At 48.3% G+C, this 22418-nt stretch overlaps 1 protein-coding gene across 3 annotated transcripts in view; it reads left to right on the top strand.

Annotated features, from left to right (window-relative positions):
• ZHX3 (zinc fingers and homeoboxes 3) overlaps positions 1–22418 on the top strand; it is a 60705-nt gene that overhangs the window by 599 nt on the left and 37688 nt on the right. The window contains exons 1-2 of one of the 3 annotated variants that reach the window (XM_064167900.1): positions 17763–17842; positions 20463–20569. The exons of 1 other annotated variant lie outside the window; for it this stretch is intronic. The gene's annotated coding sequence lies outside the window, so the exon portion shown is untranslated. Of the gene's footprint in view, positions 1–17762; positions 17843–20462; positions 20570–22418 lie in introns of those variants that run through there. One more of the 3 variants, XM_064167899.1, reaches the window with a different exon arrangement.

The following is a 22418-nucleotide window of genomic DNA, read 5'->3' as shown; positions in this document are numbered from 1 at the left end:
GAACTCCGTGAGGATAAGCAGAAACCCGGCTTCCTGGAGATCTACGGGGATAACCGGGGACCAGACTTCGTGAGGCTCCGTGGGAATAACCAGGGTCTCTGTGAGGATAGCCAGGGACCTGGCTTTGTGGGGCTTCTTGAGGAGAGCTGGGGGCTGCGTGGAGCTGCCCTGGCCGCAGCTGTCTCTCCCTTGGGGCAGTCTGGTTGTTTTTTTTCCCCTTTATTCTGGTTCTTCAGAGGAAGCTGAGTCCTTCTTTCCCAGCCCTTGCTGGCTGCTTGCTCAGAGAGCTCAGGGGTGGCCAGCCCCACTTGTGTTGCAGCTGGGGCTAGGTTGGTCATGAGTGAGATTTTTGTACCTCCTGATATTGGAAGGATGCTGAGTTTGATGTGGCTGGTCTTGGACAAACTGGGATGCAAGGAGATGGCTTCTCCTCTTTCACTCAGGTAGGAAACCAAACTGAGCTGCTGCAAAGTGGTGTTGCATCCTCATTTTCGTCGATGCTTTCCTTGCCCGGTTGGGGGTCGGTGGTTTAACCTCTCACCCTCGGGATAAAGTCCTGCCTGGGCCATTCTAGCCCTTAATCAGGGATCCTGCAGTGGCAGCCAGGCATGTGGCCAGGTGCCAGCGGACTGAGGCCTCTCTGCTCTGAGTAGTGGATTTTGGAAGTAGAGATGGTCTGGTGAGGAGTGTGCAGTCCAAGGTGGAGAGTAGGCATGCACCCCTCGGGCATCACATTTCCTTGGATGGCTGGTGTGTCTTAGAAGTGACTGCACAGCTCACGCTTGGGGCTTCAGACCCTATCTCCTGGTTCAGGGCTTGCTCAAAACTCAGGCAATAAGTCTTTTCCAGGGCATCCTTTTACCCTGAGACAGGAAGGTTTTGGGGGAGAGCTGTGATGGAAGAAAGGTGGATGATGTAGGCGATGTCTCGTTGGGCTGACTCCGGTACAAGCCTCTCTTGCACCAAGTTTTCCCATTTCTGCTGCCTCGAGGGAGCAGACTCTGCCCGGCCATGGCTTTCTCCTCAGGGTGGCTGTGGCTTGGCAGGGTGGACCTTGCTGCTCATCTCCCTGACCACCTCTTCTGGCTGCAGTCCTCAGCTGAGGATCCCGGTGTCCTGAGGAGTGATTCTCTGCACATAGGAAGCCATAGATTTACTTAATTATCTGGAACAGCTTATTCTAAGCTCATTTCTCTTTAAGAGATGAAGGGGGGGAAAAAACCCCAAACACTTGGGAGATCAGAAGTGTTTTATTTCCCACAGAAGAAAACAGCAATTGACTGATAACTTGTATTAACTAGGTTGGGTCTGTGACCTTGATGTGTTTTACAGCTCGAGGTGGGTAGCTGAGAAGGAGGAGCAGACTGTTCCAGTCTGTTTATTGTTTCCTCTGAGTTCATCCCAGCAACTCGCAGCACACAGATGCCCACACAGTTGGAACCCTGACCCACCTTTGGGGGCGGGAGAGAGGAGGCTGTTCCACGGTGGTTTGCTTCAGATACAGCTTTGTGCTAATTGTGTTTGAGATGGGTTGGGGTTTACATGGGCTTTTCTGACAGGGCTCAGCCTCCACGGTTCTTGCTACGATAAGAAAGCTGAAGTAACTTGAAGCTCCAAAGTGGCTGTCAGGACCACATCTCTATCAATAAACCCCTTGTTGTGAAGCCAAGCAGAACCAGTCCCGTGGGGTGCTGATGGCTTTCAGTAGGGAGGTGCAAGGAGGGATGCTGGCAGCCTGCAGCAGGTGAGCTGGGCTGGTGGCAAGAGCCATCTGGGTTGTCAGTGGAGGGATATGCAAACAGCAGTGTGGCTTTGGTTCTCCTTCACACAAATGTGTCCCCTTGTTCTGCAGGAAGGTTTTTCTTGTATCTAGACCTCCTTCTCCTCCCCTTCCAAAATGTGGTGCCCCTGTGTGCCAGCTTTTTCATCTGCCTCGGTTACTATGGTGTTGCTGTGTAAAAGCAGCTCGCCTCATAGCTCCTGGAATTATCCAGTACAACTCAGGGCCATGGGGTGTCTGCATCCACCCCTCGTCAAGCTTCTCCCTGTTTGTGTGCTGGGATGGATCTGGAGGCAGCATCCTTTGCAGGGTGTGGTCCTGGATGGGTCCCCCAGGATCCGCCTCTGGCGTATGGGGCATGAGGAGCTGCTGCTCTGTGCAAGGCTGTTGCGTAGGTGCATCTCTTGCTATTTCCCAACACGGGGCCAGACCCTGGGTGATAATGATGAGCCCTGGAAGCCTCGCTGGTGTTCATTCCCTCTGGTAACTAGGCTGCCCAAAACTGTGTTTGTAACTTAGGCACCTTTTCCAGATGGAATGAGTCTTCTCCTGCTATGAGGGCTAATTTGGAGAAGATCCTCCTTGCTGGTGTTTGATATCAGGGCTTTGTGGTGAAGGTCTGTAGTACACTCTCGCAGCTGTGATGGCTGCTATGCTTTGTGGAGTGGGAGAGGGTGATGGTTTTAATTAAACAGGAAAAGAAAAGCTTGCACTTCTCCCCTTCTTTGTTTTCTCTCTCCCTTCTTTTCTTTTCTTTTCTTTTCTTTTCTTTTCTTTTCTTTTCTTTTCTTTTCTTTTCTTTTCTTTTCTTTTCTTTTCTTTTCTTTTCTTTTCTTTTCTTTTCTTTTCTTTTCTTTTCTTTTCTTTTCTTTTCTTTTCTTTTCTTTTCTTTTCTTTTCTTTTCTTTTCTTTTCTTTTCTTTTCTTTTCTTTTCTTTTCTTTTTTCTTTTCGTTGTTTGTTTGTTTTCTGGACAAATGTTCAAAGTAACAAGCAAATGGAGTGAGTTTGCATGAAGTCACTTGGAGAAGCCCTGGCTGGACGAGGACTGTGGCGGAGCGAGGAGCTGGTGATGACACAAGGCACAAGAGCAGGGGCGAAGTGGTTGGGTTGTCACCAGATGCAGCCGCAGCCATTGCAGCCGTGGCTCCTCTCTGCGAGGAGGATGTTCTCATGCTTTTCAAAGGCTTTGTGGCTTCTCTTTCCTCTCTTCTTTTAGAAGGGGCAGTGTGTGAGTGTACCTTCTCTTTTTTTCTGTGGGATGGGGTGATGTTTGACTGCACTCCCTTTTTATCTGCCTGCACATCAGCCTTTATTCCTACTTTGCTTTTATTTTCAGAAATGGAAAACTTGGAGAATGTCCCTTCTATACTGTGTGTTCAACTGCAGCCGTGGCTTTTGTGACCTGAAAGCAAGCATGGCCCTCGCTGCCCTCAGCCAAGCCCCTCCATGTCCTGTAGCAATTGCCTGGGGAGGAGAAATGAACTAAAATAACATGGTGTTAAGGCTGCAGAAGCTTGCGTTCTGCTCCACCCAAACGCTGTTGCCCAGCAGCGCTCACAAAATTCAGGCTGATGGTTGGGCTTCCCTGGGCTGCTCAAGGGGAAGAGCATTGGGCTCTTTAATACAGAGATGCTTGTGTGGGCTGTGTCAGGAATAGGGTGGGGAGTAAGCCCTGGAATTTGGCTGGAGCTTGGGTGTGACAGGTTAAATAATGAGCATTTAAACATTCACTGTGACCAGAGGCAGGTGAATCAGTTGGAATGGAGCTGAGGTGGCTCTGTGCTTTTTGTGTTGGTGTCTTTTAACTCTTCTCTTCAAAAGGTATCTTGAGGTCATTTCCAGGCTGAGTTTTTAATTATTTTTTTTTGTACCACAGGTACAAAGAGGATCAATTTGCTCCCACAAGAGTAAGAGGGGATCCAGCCACTCCTGGATCCCAGTTCAGTGTGTAGGATGCTCGCACATGCTCTGTGCTCATGCTTCAATAAATAAAGAAGTTTTCATGAAACTTAGGAAAACTTCTCTTTGGAAATAGGTCAGGCAAATATTTATTTCCCTGAGGTGTCATGCCAGTATTACACCAGTACTGGAATGGGCAGTCATTTTGTTTTTCCCTGCTTTGTTTCTTTTGAAGCCTGTTCAGTGAAATTAGGTTCAAGTTCTTGGATTTTTATCCTGACTCTACATCTCTAGCTGTCCTCAGCATAGGAGTAATAAGGGTCTTTGCTGTAGCATGCCAGAGTTCCTAGATTACACTTTGGGTAAGAGGATGTTAGAGATGAAAATGTTGGGTGCTGTTTAATGAACTGATGAGGTCTTGGGTCTCTGTGTTAAGAATCCAACCATATCAATGGCTCCTTCTGCTTGTGCTTAGGGCACGCCTCAATGGCCGGAAACCTTCCTGGTGGCTCCATGTTCTGCCTTGGGGCTCTGGCATCACAAAGACTATTTCATCCTTCATTCCTAACTAACTGATGTGCCAGGCTTTCTCTTGCAGCTCGTGTTGACCCTTTTTTGTTCTGGTCAACCTTGTAGAAATGGTCATCTTTAACCCACCACCTCACACATGGTGCTCAGTAGCTCCAGAGCTCTTGATGGGTAGGATGTGACACTAATGGGGCTTCATGACGTGTGGGGTTTTTGGCAGCCCTGACAAGATGTGTGTGTATCCTCTTAGAACTGTAGATTGTTTTGGTTGGAAAAGACTTCAAAGGTCATTGAGTCCAACCATTGACCTAATACCACCGTGGCTGTTAAACCATGTCCTGAAGTGCCACGTCCACATATCCTTTTCACCTCTGCTCCAATGCCTGACCACTCTTTCTGGAAAGAAATATTTCCTAATCTCCAACCTAAACGTCCCTTGGCACAACTTCAGGCCATTTCCTCTTCTTCTGTCACCTGATAGTAGAGAGGAAAGACCAAGCCCCACATCACTACAGTCTCCTCTTGGGTGGTTGTAGAGTGCAATGACGTTTCCCCTCAGCCTCCTCTTCTGTGCTTGTTGGTAGGACAAGATGAAATGGCCTTGGGTTGCACCAAGGTAGGTTTAAGTTGGACATGAGGAACAATTTCTTACCCAAAAGCATTGTCAAGCCCTGGAACAGGCTGCCCAGGACAGTGCTGGAGTCCCCAGTGCTGGAGGGATTTAAAAGCTATGAAGATGTGATGCTGAGGGTCATGGTTTAGTGGTGACCTGACAGTGCTGGGTTAACAGTTGGACTTGATGATCTTAAAGGTCTTTTCCAACCCAAACAATTCTGTGATTCCATGATTCTGTGTTTACTCTTTGCATTAAGGTTGATTGGCTCTTATGAGTGTTCCTAATTGTGAGTGGTCATTAGAGACCACTCATCCTGAAACTCACTTGGAGGTTCTGCAGTCGTGTTCTGCTTTGGTTTGTGGGATGTAAATGCAGACTCCTCTTCTGAGCTGCACCCTGTTCTTTCTTTCTTTGCTAGGAGTCATTTCCATGTCAGAAAATATTTCAAACAAGAGGAGTGCCTCTTTTTTTATAGAGGCAGAACTAATTTAAACCTAAAAATCCAGGCAGACATGCCCACCACCATTCTGGTGGTGTGGTGAGACAGACTCGTGGTCTGGACTGGGAGCAAGCAGATGATTGTGAATATTTCATTAAGCCATAAATCCACCTGCTCTGGCTGGGGCTGATCATGAAGTGCTGCCAGCTGCAGCCTGTGCTGCCGCTCCTGTGTCTGCCACCTTCCTCTTGCCTTACTGGCAGGAGAGATGGAGAATGAGAGTGATGCAGCGACCACTGAGGGTTTGCAGGTCTTTTGCTTTTAGCTTTTTTCCCTCTGTGGTTGATATCTGTCTCAGTGTCGTGCTGATGGTGTTCGGCAGTGCCTTTCTGGGAGATGGAGGTTTGGCTTCAGCCATCACAGCAGTGCTGATGAGAGCACTAGAAATGGAGGTGCTTTGGAGGAGGCATCCTTGGAGACAGTGTGCTGGGGGTTGATTGTGCAAAACACCCTCTCTGGTCAGTAGTCACTGCTGTGTTCACCTGAAGCTAACCCTTTTTGGGGGAGCAGAGAGGGAGGTGCTGATCTCCTCTCTCTGGTGACCACCCATAGGACATGAGGAAATGAAATGAAGATCACAGGACGTTAGGGGTTGGAAGGGACCTCTGGAGATCGAGTCCAACTCCCCTGCTAGAGCAGGAAATGATGTGTCAGGAAAAGTTCACACTGAAAATTAGGACTAGGTTCTTCACTGATTTGTCACAGGAACAGGCCTCCCAGGGACATGACACCAAGCCTGACAGAGTTCAAGTAGTCCCTGGATGATGCTCTTAATCATATGATTTAGTTTGAGGTAGTCCTATGAGGAGCAGGATGTTGGACTTGATGAGCCTTATGGGTCCTTCCTAACCCAAGATGTTATGATTCTGTTCTGTGATTCTTTCTCCAGCTCCATGGGCTACTCTCTTAATTTGCTGCCCCCTGTTTCCAGTCTGCACATCTGGATCACAGCAAGCCTCCTCCCTTTGCCTCCAGCCAGGGGTATTGACTCCATCACCCCAGCCCTTTGGAGCTTGGTGGTTTCCCTGGGAAGATGCCCACATTGTTGGGTGCCACCTGGGCTGAGCTGGGGTTCTGGGGATTCCCTCAGCACAAGCAGAAGGTCTGTGATGGTGGCAAGATGATTTGCACCATGAGTGGCCTTGGTACCCTGCCAGGCTGCTCCACTGCTTACGTCATTGCTGTTCTTTAGGTGTGAGTTTTCAGTCTGGTGTTCTGCTTTGGGCACACCCACGTGTTTTCTGGGGTGCACTTTATTCTCTCTGGCATTTCAGGTCTGTGAGCTGCAGGACATTTGCTTTTCTTGTCACCTTCTAGGGAAGCCTCAGAGCAACTTGTGGGTGCCCAGCAGTGGGTGAGGCGCAGGAGACTGGGTGGGTCAAAGGAACTTTAAAACTCATGCTTCTACTTTGGTCTTCTCTGGCACCTAGGATGGGTTTCACAGATTTGTTTGCTTGGGTTTTTTTGGTACTTTTCACCAGGATGGTTGGAGCTGAGAGGGTGGGGGGGGGGGGAGAAGGAGCCTTTGCTTTCAGGGGTAACCCCCTTGGTAAACAGCGCCTTGTGTGCTCAGAGCTCTGCTGATGACTGCACAGGTGTACCACCGTGTGTGCTTGCCCAGGTGCAACGAGGCAGTAAGTAGCATTTGAGAGTCACATAGCAATATTAGGGGTTAGGGATTTCTCTGCTGATTACCTTCAGCTGAGAGTCTCCCTCAGACACCTGCCCTTAGCTGCTGGATCCAAAGGCTCTAGAACCAAGGTCCTTGCTGGTGGGTGACATGGGTTGGTGTTGCTGTGTCCCTGACCACTCTTCTGGAGTGAGGATGAAGCCACCCAAGCCCATCAGATCTGCTGATGGGGTGGGAGCCATCATGGAACATTTCTGTCGTTGCCACCTTTGCTTCCCATGTGGGCAAACTCCATTGCTGCCTGTTTTGGCATCACCGGAGATCTCGGCTTAAAGATGGGGGCTGAGAGCTCATACGTGAGGAGGTTCTCCCTCTGAGTTACCAGTGGAATGGGGGATGGTCAGTGAGGTAGTGGAGGATGTGATGCACAGCAGAGGTACTGATAGGACGGGATGCACAGCAGAGGTACTGATAGGACGGGATGCACAGCAGAGGTACTGATAGGACGGGATGCACAGCAGAGGTACTGATAGGACGGGATGCACAGCAGAGGTACTGATAGGACGGGATGCACAGCAGAGGTACTGATAGGACGGGATGCACAGCAGAGGTACTGATAGGACGGGATGCACAGCAGAGGTACTGATAGGACGGGATGCACAGCAGAGGTACTGATAGGACGGGATGCACAGCAGAGGTACTGATAGGATGGGATGCACAGCAGAGGTACTAATAGAATGGGATGAACAGCAGAGGTACTGATAAGCCTGGAAGGGCTGCACTGCCCTCCCAAAATGTCTGCTCTGGAAGTGTCATTGCTGCTCTGCCCCTTAACGCTGCCTTGTGCATCTGTTCTGCTGGGGCTCACTTTGTCAGGTCGTTGCAGGCATGAGGCTTGTAAGAAAAACAAGTACATTTAAAATGTTGGATTTAAAATGCCTTCGATTGCTTGCTTTATATTTTATTAATATCTTCTTTTTGTATTTTCTCTCCTAATTCAATCACTCCCCTACTGTGTTGTGAATTCCAAATGTGAATGGGAAATAATCCCACCAGTACAATAATTAGCATGTAACCAGCAGATGAAGAAAGCTCAAACTGCTGAGCTGATTGGTGAACGCTGACTATTTTCTGCATTAATTTCAATAATCACATCTCCCATTAAAAAGGAGACAGGGTGGGGAAGGAAGTCTTAAATTCTCCTCAAGCTCATTGTAGTGGGAAAAAAAAACAGGTATGTGCAGTGTAGCTGCTCTCCATGTGATCGTAAAGGGATGAGGGAGGTTCTGGAAACTGAATAGCAGACACATAATAGTGCCAGCTTTGCAACCTAGAGCTCAATTTGAGAGGCATTTTTGTTTGGTTGGTTGGTTTTGGTGGGGTGAGATGGTGAAATAGAAATTCTAAGTCAAATATCCCTAATTTTATGTAGGTACATGGCAGTAAATAGCCTATTGGAAGAAGAAAACATCTCCTTGCAGTGATGCTTTGCTGCAGGATGCAACAAAAAAAAATCAGTCCACTGGAGGTCATTAATATTTAAATTTGCTTCTGTTTTTACCACACATCCCTCCAGCTGCTGGATATCTTCTTGTTGTGCTTTGGAAGGGCTGATGGAAAGCAGCCTTTGGGAAGCAGTGATTTCAGAGCGTCATGAGATGGGCACCCTCTTAGCACAAGCTGTTTTCTGCCCTGCCTGCCTCCACTGCTTGCTTTTGTCTTTTTTTGCTGGTTTTGTCTCAAAGGTGTGGTTGGAGAAATCCTCTCTGTACTGCTGCCTCCTTGCTGCCTCCTTGCTGCCTCCTTGCTGCCTCCTTGCTGCCTCCTTGCTGCCTCCTTGCTGCCTCCTTGCTGCCTCCTTGCTGCCTCCTTGCTGCCTCCTTGCTGCCTCCTTGCTGCCTCCTTGCTGCCTCCTTGCTGCCTCCTTGCTGCCTCCTTGCTGCCTCCTTGCTGCCATGTCCAGACAGCAGTAGGAAAGGTTACTTCTGCAGACCTGAACCTAGTGGCTCAACCTGAATTGACATTCAGTATTAGCAGAGATGATTTGATCTCCTAAAGAGGGTTTCCCCCTCCTACAGCAGCCCCAGTCATCTCCTAGTGTGGCCACCTCACCCTCAGGACTTGGCTTTCCAAGTGTAAAGCAAAAGTGATGCTGTTACCAGGAGCCGAACCAGAGCTGTTGTTTCAGGGATGCTTTTTCATTCCAGTTTAAACCTCATTTTAGCAGTGTTTGCTGAGGTGTGATACAGCTTGGTGCTTACAGCCCTAAAAACTGTTTAGAAGTGCAGAGGGTGGTCTCCTGCATGGACAAAAGGTCAAGGGAGAGAGAATTCTCCCTCTGCTTGGTTGAGACCCCACTGCAGTGCTAAGTCCACCTCTGGAGTCCTCAGCACAGGAGAAGCATGGACTTGTTGGAACAGGTCCAGAGGAGGCAACAGCAATGATCAGAGGGCTGAAACCTCTCTGTTGTGAGGCCAGGCTGAGAGAGTTGGGCTTGTTCAGCCTGGAGAAGAGAAGGCTTCAGGGAGACATTCTTGTGGTCTTTCAGTGCTTAAAGGGACCCACAGGAAAGATGGAGGTGGACTTTTGAGGAGGGCCTGTGTAACAGGATAAGGGGGGATGGTTTTAAACTGAGAGAGGGAGATTGAGATTACATAGAAGGAGGGAATCTTTTACACCAAGGCTGTAGAAACAGTGGCCCAGGTTGGGCAAGGAGGTGGTTGATGCTCCATCCCTAGAAGCATTCCAGGTCAGGTTGTGTGGGGCTCTGAGAAACCTACTCTAGTTGTAGGTGTCCCTGCTGACTACATGGGGCTTGGACTTGATGACCTTTAAAAGTGTTTTCCAACCCAAGCCAGTCTGTGATTCTATAAAATCCTGATGTGTTTGATGGAACAACTTTTTTCTGAGGGTATTTGCAGGGTCAGGTCCACTGGAGATGTAATGTGAAATGCTGGCTCTGACAGCAAGCTGATGATCTGATGTGGCTCCATTGTCTGCGTGGTGAATGAGAGCTGCCCAGGATCACCCCTCGATGAGACAGCAGTAAGAGAGACCAGGTCCCAGCGAGCATCCCTGGCGTCCGGCTGAGCACAGAGGCTCAGGATTCGGTGCCGCTGGCAGATGCCATTGCATAAAAATGAGGAAAAAGCCCAGGCAGGCTGAGTGCTTTGCAGCAGGATTTGTTGCTGTGCAAGTCCCTGTGCTCTGTGGGAAGGTTTGCAAGCAGGTCACGCTGCTGTTTGCCTTGCATGTTTCCCTGCTGTTAGAGATGGTCCCAGAGAAGTGTGGCGTTGTTGCTTTTCCCTTCCATGCTTCATGTTTCTCTAGAAGTAAAAGCTCAGCTCAGCAGTCCCATGGTAAGGAATCTGAGTGTGCACATCCTGCCCCCTGTTAAGTGTAGGGTTTTTTTTGTGGGTTTTTTTAATTTTGGTGAAAAGCCAGATGGAATCTGGTAATCACAGTATTGAGCTATGGATACAAATCTGACTTTTGAACCACAGAATCACAGCTTGGAAGGCACCTCCAGGAATCCATCTAGTCCAAACTACCTGCTAAGGAGGGTCACTTAAAGCAGTTTCATAGATTCATAGAATGGTTTGGGTTGGATGAATCCTTGAAGATCATCTTGTTCCAATTCCCCTGCCATGGGCAGAAACACCTTCCACTAAACAAGGTTGCTTAAGGCTGCATGCAGCCTGGCCATGGACACCTCCAGGGAGGGAGCTTCCATGACCTCCCTAGGCAACCTGTTCCAGCATCTCATCACCCTTATGGTAAATAATCTCTTCCTCATATTCAGTAGAAATCTTCTCTCCTCAAGCTTCAATCCATTCCTGGTTGCCCAGGATCACACTAAAACAGGCTGCCCAGAGGGGTTGTGGAGTCTCCCTCTCTGGAGATACTCAAAACCCACCTGGACATGTTCCTGTGTGATCTGGTATAGGTGATCCTGCTCTGGCAGGGGGGGTGGACTGGATGAGCTTTCGATGTCCTTTCCAGCCCCTGACATTCTGTGACTCTGTGATTCTCTGATTTGGAATCTCTCCAGAGAAGGAGACTCCATAACCTCTCTGGGCAAGCCTCCTCCAGGGCTCCAGCAAAGGATTTTTAACTTAGGTTCAAGTGAATCGTAGAATCAGTCAGGGTTGGAAGGGACCACAAGGATCATCTAGCTCCAACCCTCCTGCTATGGGCAGGGACAGCCTACCCTAGAGCAGGCTACCCAGAGCCTCATCCAGCCTGGCCTTAAACACCTCCAGGGATGGGGCCTCAACCACCTCCCTGGGCAACCCATCCCAGGCTCTCACCACTCTCATGCTCAAGAACTTCCTCCTCACATCCAGTCTGAATCCACCCACCTCCAGGTTTGCTCCATTCCCCCCAGTCCTGTCACTCCCTGATAGCCTAACAAGTTCCTCCCCAGCTTTTCTGTAGGTCCCCTTCAGATCCTGGAAGGCCACAAGAAGGTCACCTGGAAGCCTCCTGTTCTCCAGGCTGAACAGCCCCAACTCTTTCTGTCCTCATAGCAGAGCTGCTGTAGCCTTCTGAGCATCCACATGGCCCTTCTCAGGACATGCTCCAGCATCTCCACATCCCTTTTGTAATAGGGGCTCCAGAACTGGATGCAGTGAAACCTCCAGTTTGTGCCTGCTGCCCCTTGTCCTGTCACTGGGCACCACTGAAAAGAGCCCAGAACCATCCTCATGACCTTCACCTGTTAGATATTTATACCTTGCTGATGGCTTTTTTTTTTTTTCCTTTTGGCCTTTTAAAAATGGCATTAATCAAATTAGAGGCTGAAAAATCCTCTCACAGAGCAGAGACCAAGAAAAGTCACTTGAGGTGAGTAAACAAGCTGTCCCTTTTTGTTTGTAATTTATGAAAGCCATAAAACTGAGCCCACTGCTGCTTAAGGGTACCTTCAATACAGAGTGTCCTTCAGTGCTGACTGGCATCCCAAGCAGCTTTTATAACAAACCTCTAATTATAGCTTAGTGACTCCATAGGTTCTCTGGATCAGCTTGGGAATATTGCACTGAAAAGCAGGGAGAATGTTTCTGTTTGCTGTGGCTGTTGGGGGAAGCAGATTCAGAGCTGGACCTGCGAGCGTGGCACAAAGCCCTGTGCTTATGGAGTGCTGGAGAGCTCTGTGTGTGTCCTGCTGCATGGTGCAGCTTGGGGATTCAGCTCTGCATCTTGGGAAATGCTTCCCCAGTGCAGCAGTGTGGATTCCTGAATCCAGACCCCAGCTGAGCTGGTTGGAAGAGAGTTTGGCTGACAGCCAGCTCCTGCAGCCCGTCACCGTCTTCTGACATCTGACACTTGGACTGAAGCCCAGCACTCAGAACCAGGGAGTTCAGTAAAAATCTCTGGTTTTTAAAGTGAAAAGGAAAAAAAAAAAAAGACCTCCAGAGCTTCACAGTTATGGAGAAAAGCTGGGAAAATGGAGTTCTTGGGCAGGGATGGGCAAGGAGATGGCCTCCTCTCACCACTCTCTGTTAGCTTGGTTATATCCCAGTATGCTAGACTCAGAGCTTGACTTAATGGTGTTAGGAGTTGGCATGACCAATACTGGCAGGTTGACTCTTTTCTCCTCCCTTTATTTCTTCCTTCCTTCCTTCCTTCCTTCCTTCCTTCCTTCCTTCCTTCCTTCCTTCCTTCCTTCCTTCCTTCCTTCCTTCCTTCCTTCCTTCCTTCCTTCCTTCCTTCCTTCCTTCCTTCCTTCCTTCCTTCCTTCCTTCCTTCCTTCCTTCCTTCCTTCCTTCCTTCCTTTTAGTGCCATCTCCTGGGGGATTCCAGCTGAAGTGTATTCATTGCTGAGATGTTTCTTCTCCCTTGTGTGGCATATGTCAGGTCTGGTTTGACTGTGGCTTGTTTCTGGCACGGAAGGGAAGGGCAGCAGGACAGAAGAGCTGTGTGTTACGTCCCTGCACACTCGTTGTGTTGTGGGCTCAGCCCCTTATCCACAAATAACAGAGCTCCTTATCCACACCACCAGAGCTTGTCCTGCTCTGTCAGGACCAGTGAGTTCCGTGGTCTCTGAGGGACCTGCCTCGCGGTGCTGCTAAGTCAGCTTGGGACCTTATTTCCATTTCCATTGCAAACTTGGTTTCTGGGAGAGCTGATCTGATCTAGTGGACAGGGATAATCACAGACAGCTTTCTACTGGTGCATAAGGTTTTGGAGTGGTCCAGCACATGCTAAGGGGTAGAGAGAGACTGCAGGGATGAGGGAGGGCAGAGCAAGACCTCCTGCTTATTGTGGTCAAGGTTAAGAGACTCCATCATGGACATGTACCTCTCTAGGCAAACAAAGCAGACCCAAGTCTCTTTCCAGCTACATGGGACCTCCAATGGCCCTGCTCCTGCATAGCTGAGCACTGAGTGCAGAGCACAGTGTTGCTGGGGACAGCCACTCTGCTTGGTGCTTGTAAAGCTTTTGCTCTGATGGTGCTGCCAGGGCTGGAGCTTACAGTGTAATTTTCCTTCATAGTACTTAGAAGTCACCAGTGAGATTCTGCAGAGTCCAGAGCCTGGCTCAAAACAAGATCTGAGCAACCTGCTCTAGCTGAAGATGTCCCTGCTGACTGCAGGGGCAGGTGGATTAAGTGACCTTTAAAGGTCCCTACCAACCCAAACCGTTCTGTGGTTTTATGCTAAGCCATCGAAGGTTCCTTCTGCTTGTCCATCAGTCCTTGAAAGTCTGGATCATGTTTCCACTGTTGCTTGATAGTTTTCCTCCAGAACAATGTCTAGAGTCTTTTCTTCTTTTCCTCCCAGCTGAAATCTGAGGTTACTTCAGCTCGAAGAGCTGCAGCTTCTCCTAACTGATGCTCCCAGCAAGAGCATCTTTTCTTTCTCCAAATATTTTGAAGCTCCCGATAAAATTGCAGGGCTTTGGCAGTGCCACTTTGGGTGCTATTTGTGTGCCAAACTCTGCTGAATATGCCTTTTATCCCAGCTTTGCAACAGTAGCTGTCGGAGGGGGAGCTTCATAGGAGAAGTGCTTTCAGAAGAATGCTTTTAGAAAGGAATGCTGTCCTGCAAAAAACTAAAGTGTAGTGCAGGGAGGGGAAAAAAAATCAAGGGACAAGCCCAACGTTTTTCTTGTGCTCATGTTGTAAAATTTGCTTGTTCATTTGAGCAGAGAAGGTTTCGCTTCCATTTCCAGACAATTTTGTTTGTCCTCTTTGTACAAACGAACACTGTTGTGCTCCAGGCGTTTTTTGGAGGGAGAAAAAAAAGATTTAGGTTCAGGCTAAGGAGTGCCAGAATCCTGGTTTCGTGACACTCTCCCCAGGCTGAGCCCCAGCCAGATCCATGCAAGAGCTGGGACCGGGACCCAGCTGACAGTTTGCTCCAGCGGAGCTCGATCGTAGCGGGAGGAGCAAACTGGGAAGAGCAAAGATGGATCTGTCTGTTCCACCTCAAGTAGAAAGAGAATTTATGGAGAAGGAGAGGCAGCAGGGTTTCTGAGCAGCAAATGGCAGGATGTATATAGGCTTCTGGGAGGGAGCTGTGGCATGTCAGCTCTTGTGTCTGCTCCAAGTCCCTCTGAGTCCACTCCCGAGTTGAGCTGTTGCTGGTCTCTGCAAGAGCTGGGTATTCCTCAATGGCAGAAACAGACACAGAGCTTGTTCTCCCATCTCTTTGCCTCACAATTATGAATACATTTCCTTTAGGGAAAAAAAAAAACCCAAAGGATTTTTTTTATGGGGAAAACCTGCTTTGAAATTACACTGGCACCTGAAAGTGTTTTGCCCACTGCATTACAGCCAACACCTAAGGATGCTCTTGTTGAGCATCCACCCTCGAGGAGCACTTCGCTCCGTTTTCAGTCTTGGTTTGGATCATCACACGCTGCTCTTAAGTAGCCATTTACTCCTTCCCATCTCTTTGGCACAGGAGCAAGGGAATAAAACATTAAAATAGGAATGTGATTATAATCCTGTAAAGATTGACAGAGGGATTTGGCAGCGGTTCCAGCCTGGGAGTGCAGTACAGAATATTTTATTCACTTTTGAGAAGTTATTAGATTTCAAGCTGACAGTTTAAATGACAAATCACCTTAAAATAATAAAAAAAAGACATTGTGGACAGTGTTAAAACTGTCAGTGTGGTTTTTCTTTGCTAACTCTAGGATTTGCAAGGTCTGTGCACCAAAAATAACAGGCTTGAGCCAAGCTGTGTGGGGAGAGTGAGAGCGCTGAGTCCCTGGTGTTAGTGTTTTGTGTTATCAGTGTATCAGCACTGTTGGCCTCCAGGGGTTTTTATACTTCAGTTAAGGGCAGTGCTGCCTGTGCCAGTATGCTCAGGGGGATTTCTTGGTCAAAAGGAATGTTTTCTAGGACAGAACTTATTTTTGCTTTTGTTATCTCCTTGCTCCCACAAACAGTTTGTGAACGGGATGGGAAAATTGCCTCTCTGCTCTTATCTCCAGCCTCTTCCAGCTGCCGTTCAGATCTGCTACGGAGTGTATTGACTGTTTAGGTATGTTATTCAGCATGGAAAGCAGATCCCAGGAGACTGACAGAGTTCCTCATCCCATAATATCCCAGCTCGCAGCAGGAGCTGAGTTAATGATGCAAACCTCTCCAGGCAGTGCAGGAATGGAGCCCTGCAGGATGCTGCGGGCTTGAGGGGGTTGGATGAAAGGGAAGCCAGTGTGCTTCTGTTTCAGCCAAACTGGGTGATCACACAGATGATCAGAACCCTATTAGGCCTTATAGGAAATATGAAACAGAGTGATGATTTCTGCTCTCAAACAATAGACAGTAAAATGTAGATATCTGTGTCCCCTGTGGTCCTCAGAGCATCCTGATGGGCACTGAAATGAAAATGAGAGGAGGCTCTGCTCTCTGATTTCCTTTTCTTGGAGAAAGAAACTGGCTGTCATTTACAGCATCACAGAATAGGAGGAGCTGGAAAAGACCTCTGAAGATCATAGAGGCCAATCTCCCTGCCGGAGCAGTATCACCTAAAGCAGATCACATAGGAACATGTCCATGCAGGCCTTGAAAGTCTCTAGAGATGGAGACTCTACCACCTCTCTGGGCAGCCTGTTCCAGCACTTTGCCATCTTCTAAGTGAAGAAATTCCTTCTCATGTTTAGATGGATCTTCCTGTGTTCAAGTTTCTGCCCATTACCTCTTGTCCTGTCTCTGGGCACCACTGAGAAGAGTCAGGCCCCATATTCCTGCCTCTCCACCCCTTAGATATTTGTAAGAATGTATTAGATCCCCCCTCAGCCTCCTCTTTCCCAGGCTAAACAGCCCTAGGTCTCTCAGCCTTTCCTCAAATGAGAAATGTTGCTGTCCCCTCAGCATCTCACCAGCTCTGCGCTGGACTCTCTTTAGTAGTTCTTTGTCCTTCATGACCAGGGGTGCCCAGGACTGGACATACTGCTCCAGATGAGGCTGAGCTTTAAGCTTAATGCTGCATATATCTCTCTTTTAAAATCCAACCTGGATAGGATTTAAAGACTTTTAAACTCTGCAATAGGAGCTTTCAGCTCAACAAGAACATTCCCTAATTCCTCTTAGAGATGGAAAAAATGTCTAAGGTAGATGTGAGTTGGAAGATGTCTCTATCTGCTGGTGAATTCTTTGAGGCTGGGCATAAAATTAATCTCTCCTTAGCTGAAAATAAACATCCTGGAGTAGAGAGGAGTGTGATGCTAGAGGGTTGAAGATGTCCTCTTCTGCTTCTGGCAGGCAAGAAAAGGTTGGCTGGAGGAAGTCCAGAGTGCTCTAGCAATCATCAATTGACTGGAGGTCTGGAAACCACTCCTGGACAAACTGGAGCTGTTTGGCTCTAGGGAAGAGGGAAGAAGGAGAATTATCTTCAGCTGCCTAAAAGGGAAAGTGGGGTCTGCTTTCTGCATTTGCAGTGGATAGGGCAGGAGGTCGTGGTTCTAAATTTGCAGAGAAAAAAGTTCAGATGAAATATTGGGCAGTACTAGCAAATGGATTTGATGGTCTGAAGAACTTGTGGAGTGTCAGTTGTTGGAAGATAAAAATGGCCTGGAGATACCTTTCTAATATTTCTTGATGGTTGCCCAGTGTGATGAAGGTGCAGCTGATCCTCCTACAAGAGCAAGTTGTCTTGATTCTTTCCTGTGTTCCCTTCCTGAAGCACTGGCATGGAGTGCTGAGGCTAGAAAAGGGTTGTCTTCAGACTAAAATAAGCAAGGGATGACAAGTGATGTTCTGGGGCTTCAATTTTCAGGCACTTAAGAAGAGTGAAGTGACTAAAGATGCTATAAGTTTGCATGCCTGTCTACAAAATCAGATGTTGGCTGGGAGTATTTTATGCTCTCTGAGTCTAAAATTGAGTGTTGTGGATGTTAAATTTGCCTCTCTGGATGACAGAGCCCATCCAGGACACTGGGTCACTTGAGTTGGTAGAGGCAGAGAGGAGCTGTGAGTGATGTTGCCTTAAGAGCAGCTATTTCTCTTTAGAGAAATACCAGTGCAGACACATTCCCAGCTCTGTGTAAGTGCTGGAGGAATAGAATCAGCCAATTATAGAGATCTTAAATGGTGTCTTGTCAGTCCTCTAATTGTACTTGGGAATGGGAACCTTTTTAAAACAGCAACCCTCATGCAGGGAGCCAGCAGGACCAGCCAGTCTCTGCTGGGCTGTCTTGGGAGGTCCCACGCAGCTGAGAAGCGTTTCCTCCATGTGCATCCTTTGCAAGTCAGGACCACGTTCTGCAGCATCCTCTGCCCAATCTTTCCTCCAAGAATCTTTTCAAAGGTGCCAGTCTGATGCCAACTTCCTTTTGGTTTTGGTATTTTTTCTGTAGGGAACAACTGGTTTAGTGTCAAGAGCAGGGAGCATATCTGTGCTATGGATTCACTAACAAGGTGCAAAATCTCAGGCCAGGTAAGAGAGTTGGTTCTTCTTTGGTCACAACAGTGCATCAGTGCACATCATCTTTTATATTAGATCCACACAGCTCTCAGCTCTCAAGGCATAAATGAGCCTTTTGCTGCATGCTAGATACTGTGACTATATTCAAGCAACTGCTGGGAGCCTGGCATTTCTCCCTCCCTTTTCATGAGTCTGCTGTCCTAGCTGGTTCATAAACCCCCAGGTATATGAGGATGGCTTACTCTCTGGGTTGGCTCTGATATTTGGGGAATATATTCTCCATTACTGAACAGTTTGCAGGGTTTGAGCAGCTCATTCAAGCCTGAGAATACCATAAGCCTTGGGGAGGATGGCAGTGGGCTGGTCACTTGCGACCAGTGTCTCTGGCGGGCAGTTGAAGTCCCTGAGGCAGAAGGAGCAGAGTGTAGCATGGCTATCAGATGTTGAGACATGAAAATCTGAAAGACTTTTGGACAAAAGCCTGTCTTGGCTGTCCTTGTTGCTGTTCCAGTTTCAGTGATAAGCGACTGAACTGCTTGCGTGTGCTGCTCGGAGCAACCCCAACCCCTGCCCCCTTGCCCCAGCTCTCTCCTGTAGTATTTTACTTGCAGCAGCAACTACAGGCAGCTCAAGGAGGAGCTGCCAGGGTAGAAGCAGCTCACAGTGCCAAATGTGCAGGGGTTTTACTCTGTTTTCCAGAATTAAGGTTTTGAGAAACTCAGCTTTTTCTCTGCCTCCAGTTTCTATTTAAACCACCTTTAATTTTAGGGAGTGTGAAGCCACTCAGGCTGCTGTGATCAAGGTCACTCATCTTATTTTAGGTACTCCAAGGATCATGAAACGTTGTTTATTGAAGTCTTGGGCATATGTTGAGTCCCTAAAGCAGTGTGTGGATGATATTAAACCTGCCATAGCAGTGAGCTTGTATAATACAGGGAGAGGAGCAGTAGTGTTGCTGACAGGGAGGGATGGCAGGTAAGCAACTGGGGCCACGCTGTTATCGCTTTGTTTGGGAGGCTTCAGTGTTGTGCAAGTTGTTGCAGGACGTTTGCAGAAATGGCTGGAATAAAAACCCACTCTATCAGCAGTCTGCTATTTGTTTCTTATTAGATGTTAAACTTTTTCTGGACTAGGAAAGGTTGTCACCTGTTATGTCAAGGTCTTGGCATTCAACACTGGGATCTTGCCAAGTGTGTTGAAATCTAATTGGTGCAGCTTAAGCCTTCCCTTCACTTTGGGAAAGGAAAAAAAAGAAAAAGCTGTGGCATCCAGCAGGCATCTACAGCATTTTTTTCCCCTTGTGTTCTCTGAACACTTGTGATTTGCCAGTCTTGGGGCTGAATTTTTGCTCTGGTTTTGTGCTCGCTTTGTGTTTCCCATGAACTGAACTGGGAAAAGAACACGCAGCAGCATGCAGGCAGCAAGCAGCAGCATGCAGGCAGCTTTCTGGGTCTGGGGGCAGTTTGATCCAAGCATGGCTCTGCAGCAGGGAATAGCAGGAAACTTGAGTGCTTAGCAGCAGAAAACCTTTATCTGTCCTTCAACTCTTGTCCAATTCCTTTGCATTCTTTTAAAATTTCCCTTTTTTAACTGCTGCTGAGGTTTGGCCTGGACTGTGACAACCATCGTGGATGTTCTGTCTCTGCAGGATTGTGGATGAGGTTTGCAGGGTACCTGCTCTAGTTGTAGTGCATCTGTGCTAAGTTATTTGTCTAAACCTTTCAGTGCTGCTTGTTTTCTTACATTAAAATAAGTAAGTAAGTCGCTGGTGGTGAGCAAAGGGTATAGTCAGCAGGATCCAAGCTGCGGGGCTTTGGCAGGGGACTTCAGCCTGAGCACACAGACTGGCTGGAGCAGAGGCACTTGGAGTGTGCTGTAGGTGGGGGGGCGAGAACCTGTCACTGGCTGTGCTTGGGCAGGAGCAGCATACGAGCCTGAATTTTCCTTTAGAGAGGAATCACAACATGATTTTGCTATTTTTCATCTTTATTATGAGCTCTGGCTCACCTTTTTTCCAGGGTGACTCTTTGTTTTGCAGTGTGCCGTTTTCTAGCCCAGCCTGAACTTCATCCCAGAAATCCACTTGGCCAGTTATCCCTTCAGACAGTTAAGTTTAGAAATTATGAAATGCTTTGGGCTGGCTCTGCTGCTTCTCCAGGGATGAGGGAGCAGAGGCTGGGCAGCAGCAGAGGAAAATGGAGGGGAGAGAGAAGCCCAAGCTACAGGCAGAGCTGGAGGTTATATATAGCTGCAGGCTGTGGCGCGTCGGTCGGGGTGCTCTGATTGCTTCTCTAAATATGTTCAGCCACTGAGGTTTCCTGAGGGCTGGGGAGCAGCATCCCTGGATTCCAGCACGCTGCAGTTGGGAGGGTTTGAATCTTTGCTCGTTGGAAAGCAGCAAGGTTGAGTGCTTGGAGATAATTCAGCAAAGTTGGTTGACTTCTGATTAGGGATATCTTTGCTAATTGAGTGGGGAAAGCCCCCAAGATGTGTGTTTTGGGGTTCACTGTGGGAGCATGGTGGGTTGGAGACACTTTAAACTGACCAGTATTGTGTTAGCACTTACCAGCCAAGGACCACCTTCTCCTCTGGAGGTGCAGCAGCAATCTTCAGTGTAACATCTTTCTTCCAGCCCCGAATCCCAGCACATCTGAAGCGACTGCAGGCACTTTAAAGATGCTCATGAGTGTGGAGGAGGAACTGGAGAACGACAGGCTGAGGATGTGGTCCCTTGTGCAGGTAGGACCATGCACCCTTCTGTTTCACACAGCCTGGGCAGAAAAATGTGGTGTGTGCAGTGGCTGGCAGGATTCTCCTGGGAAGGCCGTTCTAGCCCCAGGGCTGCAACTAATAATCATGCAATGGTTTGCTGCTTAACTTTTGAGCCCTGCTCTGCTCCTTGGTCAGTACAGGTCTTGGGTTATGCTCTCAGGTGACCTTAAGAAGGGAATGATTTGTTGTCTTCACTGTAATTTGCTTCTGGGGCAGTTCAGATGTCCTTGCTGTGTGTTTGTGTGTCCCTGCTGGCTGCTGCCTCTCCGTCTCTGTGCTAGAGCACCGATTCCTCCCAACCTCTAAGAATCACAGAACTTAACAAACGCTCACCTGTCCCGTGGTGTGGATGAGGGGTCTTTTCCCCTTGGTTTCTGTGGATGGAAGAAGTGTGTTGGGAAAAAAGGACTGGGGTTTTCCACTGCACCATTCCACGTTTCTGAAGGAGAAGTTGGCTCTGGTGCCGGAGGAGAGCCATTTTAGCTGTAAGAAGCGGAGCTCTACGGTTGCCTCTTAGTGAGCAGATTGGCAAGAAATTCGTTCAGCCAGCTCATGGCTGTGTGATAAATGACAGTGTCCCCATGGAAATGGGGATTTTCAAACCCTGCAGTGATTTCTACCCAGCTTGTGCCACGCCTGGAGACTGCTTGTTTCTAGACCTCGTTAAATAATCAGCCTTGGGAGTAGAACAACTGGACTGATGCTGTTTGCTGGAGCTTTTATGACACACTTCCAGTTCTGCAGGCTAAATCCAGTCTGTTAAACTGGTAGGAATAAACTAATAGGCCCTGCTGGAGCATGTGGTGTGCTGGGCATCCACGTGCACCCTCAGCCACCTGAGAGCTGTCCTCCTTGAAGCTGCCTCAGTTAATTGCATGCTAGGGGGGTCCTCAAATACCTTATGGCAGTGATCATGCAAACGCTCTCTGGGTTGTTGTAGAATGATTGGGTTGGAATGGACTTTTAAAGGTCATCCACTCCAACCCTCCTGCAGTGAGCAGGGTCATCTTCAACTGGAGCAGGTGGCTCAGAGCCAAAAACTCTGCCCTCATCTTCCTGTAGCCCCCCTTTTAAGTGCTTAAAGGGCACAATAAAGGTCTCTTGGAACCTTTTCTTCTCCAGGCTGAACAACCCCAACTGTCTCAGTCTGTCCTCACAGCAAGAGGGGTTCCTGCTCTCTGACCATTTTTGTGCCCTCCTCTGGCCCTGCTCCAACAGGTCTCTTATGCTGAAGACTCCAGAGCAGGACCCAGCACTGCAGGTGAGGTCTCAGCAGAAGAGAGAGAGAGAATCCCTTACCTCAACAGGCTTATTAGATGACTCTTACATTGTAGGTGAAGATTTTGGCAGGAGGATAAAGCTTTTGCACCTTGGCTCTTTGGCAAACAAGAGTCAGGGTCTCTTGGGAGGGAGAGCAGGGAGAAGGGTGTGTTTGGACGCTATGTGTGGAAGGTCACTGGGTAAGTGAGAAGGACTCCTTGATGTTACAGTGCAGAAATTCATGTTGTTTATTACTCAGAGGCTTTCACCTGGTGACATATCATGGCACTAGCAATTTGTCATCCTCCCTGTGTGCCTGCAGTCCTGCGCTGGTACATGGAAGCTTTCCAGTGTTGTCTTAGGCAGCTTGAAGAACCAAACTCAGCATCTCTGCTCTAGGACTTGGCCCCTTTTCTCTCTCCTGGTCCTTTCCTCCCCCCTCCCCATCCTCTGGTGTCCTCTCCCTCCCAATTCATTTGTTTTTAGAAGGATTGTGCTATTGTCTGCATCAATATGCGCATAGCCTGTCTTGTTTTTCTCTTGGACTCCAAGTGCA

This window comes from Pogoniulus pusillus, chromosome 29 (genome assembly GCF_015220805.1).
Source record: "Pogoniulus pusillus isolate bPogPus1 chromosome 29, bPogPus1.pri, whole genome shotgun sequence".
In the NCBI taxonomy this organism is placed as follows: Eukaryota; Metazoa; Chordata; class Aves; order Piciformes; family Lybiidae; genus Pogoniulus; species Pogoniulus pusillus.
Note: the sequence above shows the minus strand (reverse complement) of the source record. Positions and strands in the feature narration are given on the sequence as shown.